Consider the following 19,629-nt stretch of genomic DNA (forward strand, 5'->3'; position numbering starts at 1 on the left):
GATAGCGTTAGATTGGGCTGCTAAACTCTATATGTCACTGCCGATGCTCGTCCTCGTGGTTAGCTAAATTTGATGTCAAGGCATCGGAAAGAAATCAGAATGGAGTACTTTTCGTTATGATTCTCCATAATATGATTATCAATCACGTCATAGCCCTAGACTCCGTATTATTTGTGTTAACAGGCATTGTATATCATGTACTTGAATGCTCAGTAGAATGCCGTTTTACAATTATCCCCCTGTTAAAGTGCGGCCAACTGGCCAGGCATCGAACCCGAGACCTCAAACTCAGCCGTATATTGCTATAGCCAGTGAGTTACAATTGCGCATGCCGCTGCATCTGATGTCATTTGCATGACTGCCTATCCCTTACAAAAATGACTTTAGACTGCCTATAGAAAGTCTATAGACTGTTTATAGACGAAAGTCGATAAAGTTTCTATTTCCTTTTGTCTATTCGCAGTCTATAGGCGGTCTATAGAAAAAAGTCGGTAAGGTGTATATATATATATATATATATATATATATATATGTATAACACTTCTATGGAGCACGTGTTGAGCAACAGAAAGCTATATCGGGAGTTTCTAATGTTGACCTACAATTTTATCATTGAGAATTTTCATCTAATTAAGATAATTGAGAAATAAATAACACTAAATATATAATCAGCGGAATGCACAGAAAATAATGTGAGCATCTTCAAGCGATGACAAACGAAATTACCTTGGTTCTCTCCAGCTACGTAGCATTTGCATACGTTAAAGTCTGGATCAAATTAAGTGAAACACCCCATATATTTCTTTGCAATTCGAATTATTTTCTACGGTTTTCTATATCACCGCCGGTGAAGGCCATAGGGTGGGACGTCATCAAAGGTCTACAAAAGTTTTTCATCTTTGAGAGCACCTTAAATAATTTACTGTGATAGCATTCATCCGAACTATAGTATTAGTTTTGATTCTTAGGAGGTGCATATCTGTCATCCCATGACACAAAATGCTCGCGTGGTATTTCGGGTGCTCATGTGGTATGCCTAACTTGGAAACCTGTTTGCATGCGCAAGAGGCCTCATTACCTGTAAGAAACTAAGTGACCATATTAATACAATCAATCTATCTGCCTTCTGTTGAAGTTATGGCCAATGACCCATTCATTTAAGAGTATGAGAAAGACATTTAAATGGGTATTAAGCAAAATAAATTACAATCTTTCGCATGGTACTGTGAACACTCCAGTCACGTCTTCTGAGCATATCCCTGTGCACGGCCATATTTAACTATCAGCCAAAAAAATGTACAGACAGTCCAACTGGGTAACATTTCAGCAATAAATATAAAGGCAATTTGGGATAAGTACAGTAATGCATCATATATGAACTTGTCATAAAGGGGAACACACTGTTGCTGGCACGAGCAACAGTAGTGACTGTTTATTTGTTCACCATGCCATAAAATAAAACATTGTATAGTGGTACTGATTTGTATTGACAAGCAGCAATTAGTCATAGCTAAACCGCATTAAGTATTGACTTAGATGATTTGAGCACATATATTAAGCTGCTTAATGAACATACAAAGAATACACACGTGTTATTTTTGCCTCATATTGCTGCATCTACTTATTTGCGGCATACACCTGCAGCACCTTTGGGAGTAATCACACAAAGGTCAAGGCCAGCCTGGCGACCATGCTTGCCAAGTGAAAGCAGTGTAAATATTTAGTCTCTTTCCATAATAGCATAACACATGTATTTAAGAAATTCATCTATTATATCGCGCAATAAAAACAGTTAATTCATTGGCGGTGCACTTCTTTTCTTTTTTGCACTGCATGATTCAGTACTTCACTTCTTTCTGTTTATGCAACATATATGAGTATAGCTGGTTCAGGAGCATTATTAATCTACTAACGGTAATGCATAAGTGCAGATGAAAAGCAACAGGTGCACATGCATTTTCAAAATTCAAAATTTTTTGCTACCATATGTAAACAAAAATGTAAACTAACTTTTAGATAGCGGATAGCTATGGACTTATGGCTTTATACACTCTTTGTAGACTTGTCTATAAAATGTCTGTCTATAGACTGTTTACAAATTAATCAAAATTCATGTTTGTTGACAAATGTCTGCAGAATGTCAGAGGAAAAAGTATAGGAATTTATAGTTCTGTTTTCTTAGACTGAAGTCTATAGAATGTTTATAGGCAAATGTCTATAGGTAGTCTATAGACATTTGCTTATAGACATAGACTTCAGTCTACAAAAGCAGAACTGTATATAGTTCTATTTTTTATACTGAAGCCTATGGAATGTCTATAGACAAATGTCTATAGATAGGCGATTGGCTTCAGTCTACAAATATAGAACTGTATAACGCTAACACTTTTGTCTGTAAACTTACTGCGGACATTTGTGTACAAACGTGAATTTCATTATTCTATAGACACTTTCTAAACAGTCTATAGACTCAGACTTTTTATGGACTAGTCTATAAAAAGTGTATGACCATAAGTCTATAGACTGGTCTATAGAATAGTCTATGGATAGTCTATCGACAATTGTCTATAGACACTCTATAGACTTCAGTCTACAAATGTAGAATTATAAGCCCATACACTTGTCTATAGACATTCTGCAGAGAATTGTTTACAAAGATGAATTTTCATTACTCTATACAGTATATAGACAGTACATAGACAGTCTATAGACTGAGACTTTTATATAGACTAGTCTATAAAAAGTGTATAGCCGTAAGTCTATAGACTGTCTATAGACAGTCCATAGGAAGTCTATAGACTCAGACTTTTTATATACTAGTCTATAAAATGTATGGCCATAAGTCTATAGACTGTCTGTAGACTAGTCTAAAGAAATGTCTATAGACAGTCTATAGACTTCATAGACCAATGTCTATAGACCGTCTATAGACTTCATAGACAAATGTCTATAGACCGTCTATAGACTTTCTATAAAAAATTTTGTAAGGGATGGCATAAAGGAAATACCAGCTGCTTTACAGGCTTTTTAATTAAGGTAAATAGGTGGGCATCATATGAATCTTAAGTCCAATAAAATTATTGCACTTCCTCATTCGAATTTCGTTTGATAAAATTATATATTCATAAGTTTTACCCAGTAATTTCTGCGATTTACGGTTACTAATATATATTTTCTTTCATGTTTGCGTGGTTCTAATACAGTTTAAAGTAGTATAGATCTGGAAGATCTTGGTCGAAATGAAAAAAAAAGAAAACTCAGTCAGCACAGTGGCGTGCGTTACAAATCGATGCCAATGAACGCTTTATTTATCAATTTTGATTTTGTTTCGAATGCATTTGGTATAGACTGAGACACGGAGATGCGCAACAACTTGGATTTATATAAGCGCCTCTTCCACTACACTTCGCTCACATTTCCTTACATTTGCTCCGGTCCACTCTGCTCAGTGCTTAGGGACCGCAGACAAATACGCTGATTTCGCGTTATGTGGCAACCACATGCACGCGGTATTGAAGCGACAGTGACAAGAGGCGCGACAAGCCCACATGTCGGCGTGGAGCAACTACATGGACGTGGCAGCTTCAAAAAATGTAGTGTCAAATTTACCTCTTTGTCCGAACAAATAGAATAATGTACCGGTAAAGAAACCGAAAAGGCTAAACGAGAACAATGTATCAGTTAACGTGTATTAGATTTAGCCTTATTATGGTGTCATCGACAGTGGGTGTCTGTTCCGGGTTGTCAGCCATGGCGCCCTCTGGCGACATGGCTACGACCCTCTGGTGAGTAAAATTCAAAACACTTTCACGGTTCACCGTCGCGTCTCAGGCCTTACGGCATCAAAGCTAGTATAGCTTACAAAGGCCAGGAAGTTCACAAAACATAGTTCACAAAGTGTGTGCAAACGCTAGGGACGCAATCAACGCAACATTATGACTCGCGGTTAGTGGGAATCCTTGATTCGGGGGGGAACAGTTGCCAAGCCCCTGTCTCAATCACCAGAGACGTTCCTTCAGTGTAGCGCTCCTGCGGCGCCGGACATCTAAGGGCATCACAGATATGTTATTGCCCTGTTTCTAGAGTCTAAAAGCGGCTTCCCCTGTAAGAAATTTGTAGGATGCTGGGAGTATAGCACCTTTTTTAGACGATAATGTTTCGTTCGTTATCGGCATTAGCAGGCAGAAGAATCCACCAACTAAGAACGACCCCGACCGAATCAAGAAAGAGCTCTCAATGAGTCAGTACTCGCAGTTTCAGTCCTTGCAATGCTCGTAAACAAATGATAAGTTTGACGCGGATAGACATTGGTGACAAAGTGGTTAATTAATCATCAATGCTTTTGCAATTACGCAGAATACCAAAATAGCATAACTTGCTGCATGCAATAACCCACAATGCGCAATTAGTCGCGACCCCCTAAGGTGTTTCGGCACAGTTTTAATCCTTGGCTAAAGTTAGCTGTGACGCCCTGTATTGGGCCGCGGCACAATACAGGGCCGCGGCCCTGTATATATAGTCAGAACAGAGCTCGCGGCGCTCCGTGCTGCACTTGATTTCATTAAGCAGAAACCACTGCAACAATGGACAGTCTTCAGTGACTCCAAGGCAGCCCCTCAGTGCATACGAAGCCCAATGCGCCACGGACCCAATGAACAACTGGCCTCAGAAATTCGGCACATATATCATCAAAGCTATGATAAGGGACACAACATAATCTTTCAGTGGCTTCCAGGACATTGTAACATCAGCGGGAATGACCAAGCCGACGAAGCCGCCCGATCGGCACATGAAAGTGGTCAGAGTCTTGATTCCGCTTTCGCGAACAGACGCTGCGACTGGGCTGCGATTGATGTCCCGTGACTGTACTTTGCACCTGTGGGACTCAAATGTTTTCACCATGTGTCGGTTGCGTTCGTTGTCTCCGGACATACGGATGCACCTCCCGCCTGGATTACCACGACGTGAACAGACCATGCTCTACCGTCTGTGGCTAGGCGTTGCCTTAACAAACGCCTATGCTTTCCTCATAGGAATGGCCAACAGCCCCACGTGCGACACATGTAACATCGACGAGACGCTCGCACACATTATCTGTGTCTGCCCGCGATACAGTGCTGAGAGACAAGTGGTGTGCAGGGTACTGGACCAGCTGGACAATCGTCCACTTTCAGAACTAAAAGCTTTAGGCCAATGCTCCGAAAGAACATCCGCTTTGAAGGCCTTACTCGCGCTATTAACGTTCTTGCGGTCTACGGGGCTTCACGACAGACTCTAAGAATGCCGCCCCCTACCGTTCCGTAGTGTACGCGCTTTGTTCGTGCTTGTCTCCCTTTCTTTCTATCTCCCCCTTCCACTCTGTTTCTCTTTTTATCCCTCTTAACCCTTCCCCCTGCGCAGGGTAGCCAACCGGAACTACCTCTGGTTAACCTCACTGCCTTTCTCTGCATTATTTTCTCTCTCTCTCTCTGGGCCGCATAGTATTGACACGTGTACTTATATTTAACGGGCGACCACATTCGCCGGCTAACAAAACACTCTGACGCCGACTGCCTGTCACGCGCCTCCATCGATCCCCCGCCGCAAGACGACGAGGACGACGACGCCTTCCTTGGAATAATAAGCGCGGAAGACTTCGCCGAACAGCAACGAGCAGACCCGGAGCTAAAAGGCCTCATCGAGTATTTGGAAGGGAACACCGACGTTTCCCCTAAGGCATTTATGCATGGACTGTCTTCGTTCACGCTTCAAAACAACCTACTTGTGAAGAAGAACTTCTCACCAGTCCGCGCCGACTACCTTCTTGTTGTTTCGTCAGCGCTGCGTCCAGAAGTACTGCACGCCCTACATGACGATCCGACAGCTGGGCACCTCGGTTTCTCCCGGACGCTATCGAGGATACAAGAATGGTATTACTGGCCGCGCCTAACCGCCGATGTCGCCCGTTACGTCAAGACATGTCGAGACGGTCAACGAGGCAAGACACCACCGACAAGGCCAGCGGGATTACTACAGCCGATCAAGCCTCCTCACCGACCTTTTCAGCAGATTGGGATGGACTTGCTATTACCGTTTCCGACATCAACTTCCGGAAATAAGTGGATCGTCGTCGCGACGGACTATCTCACCCGCTTCGCTGAAACTAAAGCTCTACCAAAAGGCAGCGCAGCCGAAGTGGCGAAATTTTTTGTCGAGACCATCCTGCTACGACATGGTGCCCCAGAAGTCCTCATCACTGATAGAGGAACGGCTTTTACAGCAGAGCTCACACAAGCCATTCTGCAATACAGCCAGACAAGCCACGGGAGGACAACTGCCTACCATCCGCAAACGAACGGTCTCACGGAGCGCCTGAACAAGACCCTCGCCGACATGCTAGCAATGTACGTCGACGTCGAGCACAAGACGTGGGACGCGGTCCTGCCGTATGTAACCTTCGCTTACAACACGGCGGTGCAAGAAACGACACAGCTCACGCCGTTTAAGCTGGTTTACGGCAGGAACCCGACGACGACGCTCGACGCCATGCTGCCGCACGTCACTGACGAGGAGAATCTTGACGTCGCTACCTATCTCCAGCGCGCCGAAGAAGCCCGACAGCTCGCCCGCCTACGGATCAAGAACCAGCAGAGGACCGACAGCCGCCACTAGAACCTCCGACGACGCTTCGTCGAGTACCAGCCCGGCGACCGTGTTTGGGTGTGGACCCCGATACGCCGACGAGGACTCAGTGAAAAACTACTGCGACGATATTTCGGACCCTACAAGGTCATCCGACGTATTGGCGCGCTGGACTATGAGGTCGTGCCAGACGGAATTTCGCATTCACAGCGACGCCGCGCACGATCTGATGTGGTCCACGTAATGCGTCTTAAACCCTTTTACGGACGCTGACGAACTTCCTTATTTTGTTGTTTTCTTTGCTAGGAGTGCTTTTCTTTTATTACTTTCGTTTGTTTGCGGCATCGGGTCGATGCTTTTTAAGAGGGGGGTATTGACACGTGTACTTATATTTAACGGGCGACCACATTCGCCGGATAACAAATGTTATCGCACAGCGCTGGATGCGTCTGCATGTATCCGAAGTTTCTGGAAAGTTATCGATGCTTCTATCCGCTGTTTGCTGTCGCCGAACCTTGTGTTGTCTGATTTCATCGCATGACTCGAATGTTGTAGAACTTTGTGGAAGGCATGCGGGTCCCAGCGATTAGTCTGGAACATTCGATGGCTGCTGTATAAAAACTGACGCACTTGACCCGCTGAGCAGATTTTCGACGATCGCCGACTGTGTTCGCCGCTATCGTTGTGCTTTAAGTGTAGCCTGTTTTGTGGGCACAGGTTCGCCCAATAAAAGCTAGTTTTGTCTTTCACAGTACTGCTACTGTGTTCTTTGGCGTCACTACCACGTCACATCTGGTGGAGGTGCTTTTTGTCCATGTACCGGACGCCCCCGACAAGCCGTGATCCAAGCCCGGACTGCAAAAAGGACACCAACGTAGTCCCGGACCATCGAGCAAGCCGCCGTCTTCAACAGCTACCCCCGGAGCACGGACTTCTACTTGAGAAGACCAAGAAGATTGTGGCCAAAGCAACCCCAATGGCAGCCCCAGCGTCCCCCATCGTGCTGCAGCAGCCCAGGGAACCACCGACGTTCCGCGGTTCCACATTTGAGGACCCGGAAAGCTGGCTGGAAACATATGAGAGGGTCGCTACGTTTAATAGCTGGAACAATGACGACAAACTGCGATATGTCTTCTTCGCATTGGAAGAAGCTGCCAGGACGTGGTTCGAGAACCGCGAAGTCACCTTGACGACCTGGGACCTGTTCCGAAGCGGCTTCCTGCAGACATTCGCAAACGTCGTACGCCGAGAACGAGCCCAAGCGCTATTAGAATCCCTGGTGCAGCTACCTAATGAGACAACCGCGATCTTCACGGAGGAAATGAGCCGTCTATTCCGTCACGCTGACCCCGAAATGCCCGAAGAGAAGAAAGGCCGCCTACTCATGCGTGGTGTGAAAGAGGAACTTTTTGCCGGAATGGTACGAAGCCCACCGAAGACAGTCGACGAGTTTCTTCGCGAGGCCACCAGCATCGAGAAGACACTCGAGATGCGAAACCGGCAATTCAATCACCGCACGAACTCTACAACCTACGCCGGGGTTCAATCACTGGCTACCGACGATCTACGAGAGACTATCAGAGTGGTCGTACGGGAGGAGCTGCAGAAGTTCTACCCAAGGTCGCAGTCCCAAGTGGATCCAATCACTGAAATCGTCAAAGAAGAGTTTCAGCGATCGCTTGAAGTGCCTGAGGTGCAACCACGATCACCGCAACCTCAGCCAGAAGCAATGACCTACGCCGCCGTCGCCCGCCGTCAAGGTCCCCCTCCACGACCGCGCCAGGGCCCTGTAACGCCGCAGTTCCGTCGACTACCGCCGCCGCCGCCAGCACGCCCACCCGTCGCGCAGCGCAGCTACCCGAGGAAGACAGACGTTTGGCGCGCTCCTGACCACCGCCCGCTCTGCTACCACTGCGGGGAAGCCGGCCATGTGTACCGCCGTTGCCCATACCGCGACCTGGGATTGCGAGGGTTCGCCGTCAACGCACCGCGCCCTCGGGAAGGTGAACGCCCTCGTGACATCGCCGACTACCTCGCCGCCACTCAGTGGAGTCCTCGACGACCGTCCCGTTCGCCGTCACCAGGCCGTTACCTGTCGCCGCAGCGCCGACCATACACTGGCCCAGCCCGGGGCCGGTCAGCGAGCCCGTATCCGGAAAACTAAAAGCAGCAACCGATGGAGGTGCGGTTGCTGTTCGTCGAACTGACGAAGATCCTCCGCCGCCGACGAAGATGCCGAAGAAACTACCTCGACGACATAACGACACGCCGCCGTCCCGACAAAGTGTGAAAGCAAAAAATACGACGACGAAAAACGACCTGCCGACGCCCCATATCAGCCACAGGTCAACGCGACACAGCCGTGATCCGACGCCACGACCTAACTGTAACGCAAGACAAAGAACCACCGACCTCGACGTGCTTCTCGACGGCCACGCAGTCACCGCCTTAGTCGACACAGGGGCCGATTACTCCGTCATGAGTGGACACATCGCCACCCAGTTGAAGAAGGTTAAGACTGCATGGGAAGGCCCTCAAATTCGGACCGCTGGAGGACACCTGATTACGCCGACTGGAATCTGCACGGCAAGAATTACCGTTCATGACCGGACTTACCCTGCCACGTTCGTTATCCTCCAACAATGTTCACGCGACGTCATTCTCGGCATGGACTTCCTAAACCAACACGGCGCAGTCATCGACCTGAAGTCGAAGTCGATAACCCTGTCTGAAGATCAAGCGATACCACCGGAGAGCTCTCGTCGTCACCATGCCTTGAGCGTGCTCAAAACTCAAGTCAGCATCCCGCCTCGCTCCAGCATTGTCATTTCTGTCGGCGCCAAAACAACTGCCGACGTAGAAGGCGTCATCGAGGGTGACCAACGTCTACTACTAGACCGTGAAATTTGCGTCGCAAGAGGCATCGCTCGACTGCATGGAGGGAAAACTGAAGTGTTGCTGACAAACTTCAGCCAGGAGTTCAAGCACATCAACAAGGGCGCGACGATCGCATACATCGAGGAAATTCTGGAAACCAGCAATGCGTTTGTCCTCTCGGATTCTGCCGCATCTATCCCGATGACCGCAGTCCCCGAACCAGACTTCGACATTAATCCAAGCCTCCCCACGCTTAAGCAACAACAGCTCAGAAGTCTACTTCGACGATACAAAGGGTGCTTCTCGACGTCATAAAGGATTCGACAGACACCAGTCGCAAAGCATTGCATTATAACCGAAGAGTGTGCTCGACCACTCCGCCAGAGCCCTTATCGAGTTTCTACGCGAGAACGTGAAGCTATACGGCACCAAGTCGACGAAATGCTGCGCGAAGAAATCATCCAGCCGTCAAAAAGCCCGTGGGCATCTCCTGTAGTCTTGGTAAAGAAAAAGGACGGAACCCTACGTTTTTGCGTTGATTATCGTCGTCTGAACAAGATCACGAAGAAGGACGTATACCCCCTCCCACGGATAGACGACGCATTGGATCGGCTCTGCAACGCTAAATACTTCTCGTCGATGGACCTCAAGTCTGGCTATTGGCAAATAGAAGTCGACGAAAGAGATCGCGAAAAGACCGCCTTTATCACCCCAGACGGCCTCTACGAGTTCAAGGTTATGCCATTCGGACTGTGCTCGGCGCCTGCAACGTTTCAGCGCGTCATGGACATGGTGTTAGCCGGACTGAAGTGGCAGACGTGCCTTGTTTACCTGGATGACGTCGTTGTCTTCGCCGGAAATTTCGACGATCACCTTAGGCGGCTTGCGACAGTGTTAGAAGCCATCAAGTCATCAGGGCTCACTCTGAAGCCGGAAAAGTGCCGCTTCGCTTACGATGAGCTTTTGTTCCTAGGCCACGTGATCAGCAAATCAGGAGTACGCCCCGACCCACAGAAGACAGCTGCCATCGCAAAGTTCCCGCAGCCCATCGACAAGAAGGCAGTGCGTAGATTCCTTGGCATGTGTGCCTACTACAGGCGCTTTGTCAAGGATTTTTCACGCAACGCGGAGCCGCTTACGCATCTAACCAAAGGTGATGTCGAGTTCAAGTGGGAAACGCCGCAGGCCGATGCATTTCAAGAACTCAAACGACGCATGCAGTCGCCGCCGGTACTTGCACACTTCGACGAGAACGCCGATACCGAAATCGACACTGACGCCAGTAGCCTAGGCCTCGGTGCCGTCCTAGTCCAGAGGAAAGACGGACTTGAACGGGTGATATCGTATGCTAGCCGGTCGCTGTCAAAAGCGGAAGGCAATTATTCTACGACTGAAAAGGAATGCCTCGCCGTCATTTGGGCTACAGGAAAGTTCCGCCCTTACCTATATGGGAGACCATTCAAAGTGGTCAGCGACCATCACGCGTTGTGTTGGCTAGCTAACTTAAAGGACCCTTCAGGACGGCTGGCGCGGTGGAGCCTCAGACTGCAGGAATATGACGTCACCGTAATATACAAGTCCGGAAGAAAACACTCTGACGCCGACTGCCTGTCACGCGCCCCCATCGATCCCCCGCCGCAAGACGACGAGGACGACGACGCCTTCCTTGGAATAATAAGCGCGGAAGACTTCGGCGAACAGCAACGAGCAGACCCGGAGCTAAAAGGCCTCATCGAGTATTTGGAGGGGAACACCGACGTTGCCCCTAAGGCATTTAGGCGTGGGTTGTCTTCGTTCACACTACAAAACAACCTGCTCGTGAAGAAGAACTTCTCACCAGTCCGCGCCAGTTACCTTCTTGTTGTACCGTCAGCGCTGCGTCCAGAAGTACTGCACGCCCTACACGACGATCCAACCGCTGGGCACCTCGGATTCTCCCGGACGCTGTCGAGGATACAGGAAAGGTATTACTGGCCGCGTCTGACCGCCGACGTTGCCCGTTACGTCAAGACATGTCGAGACTGTCAGCGACGCAAGACACCACCAACAAGGCCAGCAGGATTACTACAGCCAATCGAACCTCCTCGCCGACCATTCCAGCAGATCGGGATGGATTTGTTGGGGCCGTTTCCGACGTCAACATCCGGGAATAAGTGGATCGTCGTCGCGACGGACTATCTCACCCGCTTCGCTGAAACTAAAGCTCTACCGAAAGGCAGCGCAGCCGAAGTGGCGAAATTTTTTGTCGAGACCATCCTGCTGCGACATGGTGCCCCAGAAGTCCTCATCACTGATAGAGGAACGGCTTTTACAGCAGAGCTCACACAAGCCATTCTGCAATACAGCCAGACAAGCCACAAGAGGACAACTGCCTACCATCCGCAAACGAACGGTCTCACGGAGCGCCTGAACAAGACCCTCGCCGACATGCTAGCAATGTACGTCGACGTCGAGCACAAGACGTGGGACGCGGTCCTGCCGTATGTAACCTTCGCTTACAACACGGCGGTGCAAGAAACGACACAGCTCACGCCGTTTAAGCTGGTTTACGGCAGGAACCCGACGACGACGCTCGACGCCATGCTGCCGCACGTCACTGACGAGGAGAATCTTGACGTCGCTACCTATCTCCTGCGCGCCGAAGAAGCCCGACAGCTCGCCCGCCTACGGATCAAGAACCAGCAGAGGACCGACAGCCGCCACTAGAACCTCCGACGACGCTTCGTCGAGTACCAGCCCGGCGACCGTGTTTGGGTGTGGACCCCGATACGCCGACGAGGACTCAGTGAAAAACTACTGCGACGATATTTCGGACCCTACAAGGTCATCCGACGTATTGGCGCGCTGGACTATGAGGTCGTGCCAGACGGAATTTCGCATTCACAGCGACGCCGCGCACGATCTGATGTGGTCCACGTAATGCGTCTTAAACCCTTTTACGGACGCTGACGAACTTCCTTATTTTGTTGTTTTCTTTGCTAGGAGTGCTTTTCTTTTATTACTTTCGTTTGTTTGCGGCATCGGGTCGATGCTTTTTAAGAGGGGGGTATTGACACGTGTACTTATATTTAACGGGCGACCACATTCGCCGGCTAACAAATGTTATCGCACAGCGCTGGATGCGTCTGCATGTATCCGAAGTTTCTGGAAAGTTATCGATGCTTCTATCCGCTGTTTGTTGTCGCCGAACCTTGTGTTGTCTGATTTCATCGCATGACTCGAATGTTGTAGAACTTTGTGGAAGGCATGCGGGTCCCAGCGATTAGTCTGGAACATTCGATGGCTGCTGTATAAAAACCGACGCACTTGACCCGCTGAGCAGATTTTCGACGATCGCCGACTGTGTTCGCCGCTATCGTTGTGCTTTAAGTGTAGCCTGTTTTGTGGGCACAGGTTCGCCCAATAAAAGCTAGTTTTGTCTTTCACAGTACTGCTACTGTGTTCTTTGGCGTCACTACCACGTGACAGTATCAACGGCTGAGCAATAACTGCGCGTGTGTTTTTGAGCCTACAGTTACGGGCAACTCTCAGATGTTAGTGATGCCGTCAAGTCCGTATTCAGTCCTTCACAGACACAGTAAGCGACGTTTCTCCAGGGTTGCTTACTGCTTGAAAACCGCGTTTATTTTCGTGTCAACAATACACTAGCAATCGGGTGGCAATGTGCCGGCAAGAGGAACAAACGCGACAAATTTTCCTCGTTTTGTCTACATCCATAACGGAGAAGAGATATCGGATACTGGGAGAAAAAGAACATTAACGAAAGAACAGATATAAATGCACTCATGCATGAACAAAATGAGGGCCGCCTGCACGGTGAGCAGGATCGTAGTCGAGCCCACCACCTTACGCAAGCGTCACCTCCGGAACGGCACAGACTCAAATGAGATGCAATGAGGACAAATTGATATTCTCGCCGTACCTGGGGCCGAGCCACATCGATGACACCCCCTGTACTGCATGACATGCCGATACATCGCGGGCAGCTGGTAAAGAGCACCACAGCGCACAGGAAATCGGAGTCGGCTGAACGTGTTCTGAAATATGAATGGGAGTACATTGTTATTTATAGCAATGCGCAGACCAAATACAATGAAAGAACCTTTTACGACGTGAAGGGTTGTAAAATCTTTGTTTTCAACGGCAAAACTGTTTAAATATTTGTCGATATATATTCTGCCTTCAACCTTATTTATTAAAGAAAGGGTAAAAAAGAATAACGAAGGCTGCACATTTCAAGCCACGTGTAGCGGTACTTTTTTTATACTCGTTACTTTTGACGTATAACCTCTTTAATATCACTCAGCAGGGATTGCATCCTAAAACCGCAAGGGAAGAAACGATGCTGTAGAATTATTGGTCGTACTTTTGCTGCTGTACTACGGACGCGCCTTACTTTGGTATCGTTGTGAAGTGGAAAAAAGGTCATTGCTCTCTCATGCATGTGTCGCGTTGGCAGCTTGCATTATTCTTGCGTCAAGCAGGAAGCCTATAGCTCGGCATTAAGAGAGGCCCATCTGCAAAGTACGTTTGTCGGTCCGAGCGCGAGTGGTTGTATTTAAGAGAGTCCAGTCATCAATGTTAGGTATAGCCTATCAAACACAAATCAGTGCTCCTGAGGAGTTACAAGTCTACGAGGCCTGTAAGACCTACCATCGCGCAATATTTTGGAGAAATTGCACGCTTGCTCGGTTATGACACCCGTATACGTTCTACACGAAGGGCCCAGACATGGCGTGAACAGATTAGGGAAGCGATATAGATGAATGCCGATTACTCGCCTTACTCTGGTATCGTTGTGTACAGGACGTAAAGCCTTAGTCGATCATACATGTGTCGCGTAGAACCTTGGGGCCTTTGTTACGTAACCCCACACGCAAACGAAGCCAAGTTTAACCTCGCGCGCAGCCTTGACAGAGGCGTAGCTCGCCCACTGGTTTGTCGTACGAGCATGAGTAGTTGACTTCGAAAGAGTTGAATCAGCTGTGGCAGATATGATGCTCTAAACTCAAAGCAGTGCTTGTCTGGAGTCATAAGGCGTAGAAATGAGCAGTATTTTTTTTTTTTGCGGAAATTTCACGCACTCTCGTTTATGGCACATCCCCGTTCTACACGTATGATCCAGAAGTCGCGTGGAGATACTCTGGCAGCAGTACAAAGGAATATCCAACTCCTTTGACCAAGGCGGAACGCGTCCCTCTCCAGGGGGAGCGTAAACACAGGAGAGTGAGGTAATGTACAGCAGGAACCCCAACATTCTACCAGTGTTACGGGGTCGAGCGGCTAATCTTTTTTTATCCTAGTGCTAACGCATCTTCCGCCTTACAAACGGCCCTCTACGCATAAGCAGCGAGCATGACCACAACATTAGACCGTGAGACCCCGACTATCTTGCAACGTATGTTAGGTAGGTAAGTATTTTAATACATGAATAAATAGAACTTGCGTATTGGTTGTTATTTCCGTACCCTGTAGTAGCTAATACACTCTCTCCAGCAGGCCAAGACATCTCACGTACCCATGCGCGGCTGCTTCTCCGATAAAGCTTAGGCGATTTTTTTCAACAATCTGGTATCCGACGCGTGTTCCTTGAATAGTGTTTTTTTTATTTTCGATATTATTATGCTTCTTGTCATTTGCCGTCCTGGCATCCTTCCTTGCTATAATAACATGCCCAGAGAAACTTTACTAGTTGCCAATCTAGTAAATACGTATTCCCATCCTCCGCTTTATTTAGCACTCTATCATTTGCTTCTTTTCAGTGTCCTCATTTTATGTTCCTTGCATAACATAGACGATGAGCAAAACGTGAACAAGGTGAATGCAGGAGCCAACGTTTCGACAAGTGGACTTGTCTTCTTCAAGGCGACGTACGCTTTTCTCGCCACAGTATATATATCTTGTCGAAACGTTGGCTCCTGCATTCACCTTGTTCACGTTTTGCTCATCGTCTTGAATTTCCATCTCCCGCGTTCCCCATCTTTTACATATCATAGGGCATTCGTTCAAAGCGCAATACATTTACTCACAGATCAGTGTTTGAGAGAGAAACCGAGTACGTTCTTAGCGTTTCTCAAACACTGTGGTGGTGTGAGCTAAAACAATTCCCGCTTAATACGGAATCTAGCGCACGTACGTGATGTATGCACTGCAGCGTTTATGGCATAAAACGCCAAAAGATGTTTCGTGTTGCAAATAGTGCTTTGCTGTTTCGAAGATCTACGCATCATTATTGCTAAATTACACATTGTTTTAAATTTTACGATTAAGAATATTTATAGCAAATATCACGAGTTTGTTCAGCTCGTAGTTTCGTTCGTAAAAACGCAAATATTCGCAAACTGAGTGGGAAGCAAGTTGATAAACGTTATCGTTTAAGGAATATAATGGCGTTCAAAACCGTTAAATAGGATTAACTGCAAAAGCACAAGCTACGTGTCTAGGCCATGTACAGGATTAACCTTAACGAAACCAGCCATGTCAGGTCAATGCCGAAGGCATTCTGCTGGTGAGCATGCTGCTGCGTGCTGAATTACTGCGGAATGCAGGAGTGCTTGTGTAATGCAATCTAGTAGGACGTTAATGACCATCATGTAGACGAAACTTATCAGGAGGCCACCGCTATGACGTCGCTCAGTCCCCGTGGGCTGGTTTTGGACGTTAAATTTCAGGATTGAATTTTCTTTAACAGACAACACAAATGACCTTTCTGTACTGGCATAATAGGGTTTATTGTTGTTAAGTTCGTCATTCTGACCTGGCGCGCATGCCTTCTACGACTTTTGCCCAGGGGAACGCGTGAAACAAATGACAGCGCAAACGAAATAAACACATCAGAAGCCAGAGACATCAGGAAATAGCAATGAACACCTATTTGTGATACGTCTAAAATTACCCCTCGATATTGCGACTCCCGACTCCTGCTTCTTGGCGAGTGAATCATTTCCTCTTTGCGACGTCTTAGGTTGCGTGCGCGGTCCATTCAATAAGACGGCCAACCGTGATGTTCGGTGTGAGTCATTCTGTTATGAAGCGCGTGGACGCGGCCAATAAGGAACGAGGAGGATGCCGTAGCGGACGCGTAACAAACTCGAGAGAAAAGCATCTGTCTCCCTTACCCCCAGGGAGAAAGCTGCCACTACTGACGGCAGTGGTACGGCGGACTCCACATCCATAAACAAAGTGAAAAAAAAAAAACGCGAGCGAAATAAAGCGGCAGGAACTGCCGCGATAATTGGTGGGACCGCCAACGCACGGCGCAGAAGTAAGGGGGATCCTGAAATAAATAAATGGGAAGGCGGCGTGGAGTCGCATAGAGCGAGCGACTGGAAACCGGTTGGCCGGCGGTGTCGCGGGAAAGACGTCGACGGTAGATGAACTGGAGTCGCACGTGTAGCGTCGGTTACGTGCGCGCTGACTCGGCCGCTTGTCTGCGAAGGCCCCGGCAGTTGCGCGCGGCCGGCCACCGCCATTTGTGCGCAGCGGCGGAGATGTGTGCGCGCGAGGTCGGCTTCCGCGCGGAGTCGCGCGTGCTCCTGCAGATAATGCCTTTCCGCCGAGGAGGCAAGAGGTGCGCTAACACTGTGAACTGAGTTACTAGTTCCACGCATACGGCTCGACACCTGCTGCGCGATCAGCGGATGAGGTTGTCAACGGAGTGATGCGTTACGCTGTGGAGAAATAAGTGCTTCGTAGCAGCACCTTGATTTGGGCGAGTTGGTTCATCAAGAGTGAAACTTGATTTTTCCAGTTGGTAGTACGGCGCTCGACCTGTGGTGTGTGTTTTCGTTTGTTGTCTCCGTCTTCGCGCTGTTTCAAGTTTCAAGTTTTGCTCAAGTGCCAGCTCTTGCGTGCGAGTGGACGGAACGGTTTGGTGACCGAAATTTAGCTGTTGTAAACAGCCACCTCGCAAATAGCCGACCTTATTGTATGGTCCCGACCATGTAGTAGACCTGCCGCCGTAGCCCAGTGTCTCTGCATGGTGCTGCGCTGCTACGCGGTTACGGTTGCGATACCGGCCGTGGTGGACATGTTCCCAGAAGTGGGCATAATGAAAAATAAAAAAAAAAAACCCTTCGTGTACCTTGAGTTGGGTGTCGGGTAATGAACAAAAGTGGTCAATATAATCCTGGAGCTCTAAAATTGCCGCGTCTCTCCTAAACAACTGTAAGGATTCGGGTCCTTAAAGCGCTTTTTTTTAAAATCTTAAGAACAATAATAGAAGATTGTTTGGTGCTGTGGTCGGCCTTAAACGCTAGTACCGTTGCTCATCGATCAGCACTGGTATGGTGGGCAGACGGCGCATTTGTCGAACATTTGCGCTTCTGCTTTTAAATATTCTTTTAGATTCTTGTACAGCTCATTTTATTGCATAATTTTGAATCATTCTATTGTCTGTTTTCTCCTTTAATTGGTTGGTTTTCATGTTCTTTTAAAAATTTACGAAGAAGCCATTTGATGTAGAATATAAATAAAATCTGCTAATTCGGAATACTGCTCATTCCATAACCAATATTACCCAGATTTTACCCAGATTGTACCCACAACCAAGATTACCCAAACATACCTATTGGTGCATAACGCATAATCTCTCTCTCACTCTTTCTCTCTCTCTCTCTCTCTCTCTCTCTCTCTCTATATATATATATATATATATATATATATATATATATATATATATATATAGAGAGAGAGAGAGAGAGAGAGAGAAAGCGAGAGAGAGATTATGCGTTATGCACAATAGGTATGTTTTAAATTCGAAATCAAACCATCTTCTTGTCTGATTCCCACTTCATAATAATCACATGAATAGTTTTGCCGATGAGAACTGCTAAATCTGGGTAAGCTTGGTTATGGAATAAGCAGTATTCCGAATTAGCAGATTTTATTTATATTCTACATCAAATGGCTTCCTCGTAAATTTTTAAAAGAACATGAAAACCAACCAATCAAAGGAGAAAACAGACAATAGAATGATTCAATATTATGCAATAAAATGAGCTGTACAAGAATCTAAAAGATTATTTAAAAGCAGAAGCGCAAATGTTCGACAAATGCACCGTCTGCCCATCATGCCAGTGCTGATCGATGAGCAACGGTACTAGCGTTTAAGGCCGACCACAGCACCAAACAATCTTCTATTATTGTTCTTAAGATTTAAAAAAAATCGCTTTAAAGACCCGAATCCTTACAGTTGTTTAGGAGAGACGCGGCAATATATATATATATATATATATATATATATATATATATATATATATATATATATATATATATATATATATATATATATATATATATATATATATATATAGCGCAACTAAACAGAAAATAAGTATCGAAAATTGATTACACAGTATATGTGTACTCGCTTTGCTATATTTGATAGCATTCGCGAGGATATTGTAGCCCGCCCTATGGCTCGTATGTCAGGTGGCGTTCGACCTACGTCCTACAAACAGCAAAACAATTAAAAAATTCACAGCCGCTTAGGTATTCTTATGTGCTTTTAATGCTAAAGCATTATGACTTTTCTAGTTAATTGGCTACATGTATGGTGCGTGGCGTCGTACATTATCGTATGTCCTTCAGAGCTCTACCTTAATCCACCTTCCTCTAACTTGTACCAACCTTAAGCAACTTTATTCAACTGTAATCCATCTCGCTCAAATTTGTACGAGCCATAATTCACGTTGATCAACTTTAATCCACCTTGTTGTAATTTCAAACAACCTTGTTCCACCTTAATCTACTTCAATGTGCCTTGGTTCATCTTAATCCATGTTGCTTTCATCTGTACCAAAGTTAATCCACTTTATTACACTTTAATTGACTTTTATTCACTTTAAGTTTCTCCAGTAAGCTTACTCTAAGTTGTTGTAACCTTAATTCACTTCACTATAATGCATATAATTTGTCAATTGTTACTACTAATTACCGTGGTTATACCAATTATTATCTTCTGTGTCCTGTGGTTCGGTGTTATACCAATTACTATCCTCTGTGACGTCATACAAGGCGCTGATAACGTCGCTGATGATGACAATTTTTGGTGCCGTCGCTCGACCACGCCGCGTATTCTGCGTCATGGGACATATAATGCTTTCGCCATAAAAAACAAAAACAAAGATG

This window comes from Dermacentor andersoni, chromosome 8 (assembly GCF_023375885.2).
Source record: "Dermacentor andersoni chromosome 8, qqDerAnde1_hic_scaffold, whole genome shotgun sequence".
Classification (NCBI taxonomy): domain Eukaryota; kingdom Metazoa; phylum Arthropoda; class Arachnida; order Ixodida; family Ixodidae; genus Dermacentor; species Dermacentor andersoni.